Here is a 5840-nt window from a genome sequence, read left to right on the forward strand (position 1 = left end):
AGATACCCAGGAGCCTACTTAATCTGGTTTCCTCACACAATGAATTGGCTATTTACTAATTTAATATGTATTTCTAAGACAACCAGCACTGTAGCAGCCAGGACCAACCTTTGTAAATCTCTGGAGAAGTGCTAAGTATAAATATTCATGGGCATTGCTAGGGGGAAGATAAGTAGCTGAAATGCCTGCACAAATGCCCGACCCAAAAAGGCTTTGACAGCTTTACATTTCACATATTCCTGGCCCGCTCTGCAGATTTCCAGCTTAACTGGAGAGTCCAGATTTCTGCAGCATGCAAGGAGGGTTGTTCTCAGAGCATCCCTAGAAGCCTGCACGAGTCTAAGCAGGAGTCTTTAGATGGTGGGAGGGCTAGGGTAACCAGATAGAAACTGTGAAAAATCAGGAGCGGGGGTGGGAAGGTAATACGTGCTTATATAAGAGAAAGCCCCAAATATCGGGACTGTCCCTATAAAATTGGGACATCTGGTCACCCTAGGGAGGGCTGAAGGTCACAGAGGATGATCCAGCAGGAAAATATGTCTCTTAAAATCAGGCAAGAGGCCTAACTCTAAGCTTTGAGAGGGAAGATGCAAAGCTCTCCAAGGCAAGTTGGCAGGCGTAACCGCTCCTTCTTGTCCCTCAGTGGGTGACTTGGCTAACAATGCACCTGCTATAGGCTTCTCAGAGCTGAAAGCTGTAGCTTAGCAGAGGTTTGATTTCCCACCTTACGCACCTCCTGTCCTTAGACCAAGCAAACCCATCCTCCCTTCAGGCTACGGGTGGCTAGAAGCTGTGGTCTCAGCAATGCCAAGCTAAGCTGCTCTTGCAGGGATCCTTTCCCGTACATCAGTGTATTGACTCTTTCATTGTAAGCAGTAGGCCTGATGGCACAAGAACACTGCCACTGATCTCTGGCCATAGAGAGACCTAACAGAGTGAAGACAGACTTACTTCACTGCAGTACCAGAGATTCTCCCCTCCAGGCCACGTTAAGACATTCAGCTGCCTGGAGCACTCCACTCACATTCACTGGTACCGCATGTTAAGACTGAATTAATTATAGGGCAGCTTCATTGCTGTGGGGAGGAACACTTTCCTTACTAAACAGAGAGAGCTTGGAATGAAAACCCAGCAGCATCCTCTGCAAGCAGTTCCCTATCAGCTACTGCATTTCCTCTTTGCTTCGGGCTGAGGTGTGGCTGCCGCTGCATGTTCTCCTGTTCAGATGTGTTGTCATTAACAAAGACAGAAAGCAGCTGCTAGCGAACAAGGGCAGCGCTTGCAGCCAGCCGGCTTGTGTGCCTCTCTAGTCTACAGTGTGATGCAATGTATCCCCTGCAAGGGAAAGTAATCCCTGCCTAGGACTGGTCTCAGGACTCCTGGGTTCTATTCCCAGCTCTGCCAGAGTGCTGGCTACCTGTTCACCTCCAGAGGCAGGTAAGGCATTGGTTACACTCCATCCTCATCCTGAAAGCTTTAGGCACTGGTTCTTCTCTCCTTACGCCAGCTAGTTAGCCAGTCCCATTTGCTGTTGCTGGGCTCAAACTCTCTCGGCTAGCTCAGGGTTTCACAGTGCTTCTCACAAATGTACCGAAGGGTCCAAGACCCCATTGTGCTACGCGCTGTACAAACAGAACGCCAATCCCTGCCCGAAGAGCTTACAATCGAAGATACTTACACGATGAGCACTAGTGTAGCTCTTTCAAAATTAGGGTTTTAAGTTGGCCTGGTCCAATAAATACGTATTTTTAAACATTTCTGCTCAAACCACATCGTCGGATATATTGAGTGCAGCAGGCCTGGACAACCCTATAGCGCCTTCAGAGCCCATGAGCTTCCTCACATAGTTATCCTGCTGGCAAAAATTAAAATGAAGCCACAACAAAAGGTTCCTTGCTTCAAACAAATGAGTTCCCTGGGGGAAAGACATTTGTTAAAAGCAACTCTACAGTTTTGCTTCCCCCACTTTAGCCTCTCTCATGCCTCTTCACATAAAGCAGACAGCAGGAGAGGATCAACTTACAAGAGGGAGAATCAGTGAGCACAGGAAGATAGCGGGATTTTAAAATTCATTAGGACCATAAGATCAGGCTGCCCATCTTGCTGATGACAGGTTTCAGAGTAACAGCCGTGTTAGTCTGTATTCGCAAAAAGAAAAGGAGGACTTGTGGCACCTTAGAGACTAACCAATTTATTTGTGCTGATGTGACAAGAGAATGGAAGCTGCTGCTTATCCTCGGGCTAGTGTATGCCATACTAGCATCCGATGAAGTGGGCTGTAGCTCACGAAAGCTTATGCTCAAATAAATTGGTTAGTCTCTAAGGTGCCAAAAGTCCTCCTGTTCTTTTTGCAAATACAGACTAACACGGCTGCTACTCTGAATACTAGCTTGTGGAACTGAAAGTGAATTGAAAACAGAATTATTTGACAATGGTGCTAATTCTTCCCTGTAAGGAACCTCAAGACCAGCTGAAAAGAGGACAAGACTACAGTCGTATGCATCACTTGACTTATGATTTACCCGACATTCAATGGACAGCTTGCACAGATTTCCATTGCCAAGTCTCAGGAAGGCATACGCACAGTAATGATGTGAAATATTACACACACAGAATCTGTATGCTCATGACACCCGAGAAACCCCTCAATGACCTAAACCCAGCTCAGCATAAGTGCAGACAACTAAGCAGGATGTAGACCTGACTGTACTGCTATTGTCCAATTGTCTTAAGCAGGATTGGAGTGAACACTGCTAGAAAACACAGTAAGATTGCTCGTTCCCATAGAATTAAGATGGCAGCTATGAGTTTCATTTTTTAGGACTATAGCTGTCTAAGCCCTTGTCTACACTACAAACTTATGTTGGTATAACTACATCGCTTCATCACTTGACCAAACCCCCGGTGTAGACAGCGCTGTGTCTCCCATCAACATAGCCACCGCCGCTTGGGGAGCTTTCCTGTCGGCTGCCACAAAGGGCTACAGCTGCGCCATAAGTGTAGACAAGCCCTAAGATGCCACTGACCAAACTGGGTGCGTAGTCTGGTACTGAAGCTGGCCAGCACCTGCTAGCTGATTCTTACCAAAGCAAGATACAAAGAACTCCCCTTGGCCTCCTTAAAAGGTGGGAAACCAGGGCAAGGAGGCTGCTTGACTCAGCCAGGCACTGTACAGACCTTCAGTTTGGTTTAAGGGAGAGGAAAGATGGTCATGTGGTAAACGCAAAGGGTACAGGAAGCGCTATTCTGGATGAGACCAAGGGTCCCCATCTCTGAGAGTTGCCTCAATGGGATGCTGCAGAGCAAGGAGCAAGAAATCCTGCACTGGACCAGCATATAACAACTTGCCTATAGGAGAAGTTTATTCTTCATCCCAAGCAGCTGTCAGTTGAATTATGTCTTAAAGAATGTTGTTTTATATCCCTTAACTTCATAATTTTATCCTTTCTTAATCTAACTGTGAATGTTTTCATTGCCCATAAGCGTTTAATCCATTTTGAATCCCACTAAGCTTCTGGCATACACATTTTTGTGGCGATAAGTCACACAGCTTGTGTTATGTCAAGGAGTTTGGAAATTGCTGATTTTTGCAGTTTTGTTTTATGCCTTCTCCATTTGGAATTTGCTGGTTTTGCCTTTTTTGTACTATGGACAACAGAGTTCAGTTTCCCTTCTGTAGACCCCTTTATTTCTCATGCCTCCATTCTACCCTCCTCTGCATTAAACACGCCCACTTTTCACTCTTCCGTCAGATGTCTCTCTCTTTCTGCCTCGACTCATTCTTGCCACCTATTTCTGAATCCATTTCTGTTAGTCTTTTTGAGACGGGAATAAAAAATTTCAAAAGCACCCACAAAACTTGGGTGGGGAACTAACTACCATTGACTTCAAATGAGACTTAGACATTTCTGAAAAGTTTACCCTGGGTGACCAGAATTCAGCAGTATCTGAGACATTCCATTATGGTGTGTAATAGTTCTAATATTTTCTATCCTATTCCTACCTGATTATTTATTATTTTTGACTGCCACTAGTCTACCCCTGAGCAGGGCTCTCCTTACAGTGATGCTTAGTTCTTTTTTCTGAGTTGTTTCAATTAACTTAGGTCCCCGCAATATGTAGTAGTGGTTCCAATATTCCTCTGCAGGGCATATAGCAATAACAAATTTTAACTGTCAGAGTGCTCCCCCATGCTCCCAGCTGAGAAAGGTTCCTCCGGAGTTTCTCAGTCTTCTCTAGCCTTGAGGAGCCAAAATAACTGTCATCTGACTGCTCCCCCCCTTTTCCAGATGATGAACATATGCACCACTGGTCCAAATATAGAACCTTGGGGCATTCCAGTGTTACATTTTTGCCATGTTTGGAATGGACCATGTGTTATCCTAAGCTGTTTCAAAAACAGTTTCTTATTCATGACAGTACATTCCCTGATTCCATCACGATCTTAATGTCTCTAATAGCTTCTTGTGACAGGTTGTAGCCAGGGGGATATTTTCCTACCTCTGAAACAGACTTGTATACAAGAGGGAGATACTACCTATGCAATAGCAGCATAAGAGGGTTAATTCACTACTGTTTCAGGTACACACAGCCTCACATGGAACATACAAGGAAATGCCGTGTATTATTACGGATGAAATCAGTCCGCTACTTTGCAGATCATGGCACTAGATGGTGAATGAGAGGTCTGTTTCAGCCCCATTGATTCTATGCTCTTCAGATGAAGAAAAAACTGCAAAATGGTGACTTCCCTCCCCCCACTCCTGGAAACCAGAAACAGATGGGGAATCGGAAAATAATCATTTTTCTGTGTTTCACATACACCTTACCTGAAAAAAAAGATGGGTCTTGGAGTTGCGGGTAGCTTGTTTTTTAGACATGCAAGAGAGACCCAATGCCTTTTGGGCTCCCTCTCACCCTCCTTTTCAAACCATTCAAAGGGGAGCAATAAGTAGTGTATCAAGTTACATGCTGGTTTCAGAGGAAGTGGTAAATATAGCCAGTGGTTTTTTTCCCTCTTTCATTTCTTGTGTTTAAAATGCAACACTCAAACATGAGCGGCAATGCAAACTGCCCATAGCCAGATAATCCCCTCTAATGCACTGTCAACCTCAATGCATAAAGTAAGATTTGACAGTCACCTTACATGGCCATATGGACAGAGTTATTCATAACTGTGTCTATGAGTTATCAGGGGGTCAGAAATGAACTCCAGCAAGTATGACTGGTCCAACATTACTTTTTAAGTCTCTGGAGAAACTGGTCTATGCTCTCTGTGCTGCTAAACAAGCTGCACTCCTCCAGCGATCATGGTAAAATAGAATTTTATACACCATGCCTAGAAGGTCATTGTCTCACTTGTCCTACTAGACTCTAGCTCAGTATTAATTATGCTTCATTTCCAGTATGTAGTCTCCATCCCATATCATAGATACTTTGAGCTAATGCTATTTGAGGAGGTGCTCGGTGCAAGCCTCAAAGCATTACAGATAATCCTGGTCATTTAATTTGCCTTTAGCGAACCAAGTCTGAGCTGATGAGAGGACTTTCAGTTTTAATTTGTTACTAGCAGTTAACAAAGACTAATAAAGCAGACAGGACTAATCACTCTGGAAATAATCATTGAGACAAGTCTCCCTCATCATTCCAGCTTTCCATGACCAGGCTCTTCCTTCAGAAGAAGTCTGGTTGGATTTATCCTCACTCTTGAGCTTGTGAAGAGCTTTTAGCTGAGAAGACGAACTTCCTCCCCTTGATACAGGAGGGCACATTAAAGGTTTTTTCCTTTCCCATGCACTCACTACTGATTAGATCATCATTAACAAGGAAAAAACTACAAA

The sequence above is a fragment of the Caretta caretta genome, chromosome 10 (genome assembly GCF_965140235.1).
Source record: "Caretta caretta isolate rCarCar2 chromosome 10, rCarCar1.hap1, whole genome shotgun sequence".
Lineage (NCBI taxonomy): Eukaryota > Metazoa > Chordata > Testudines > Cheloniidae > Caretta > Caretta caretta.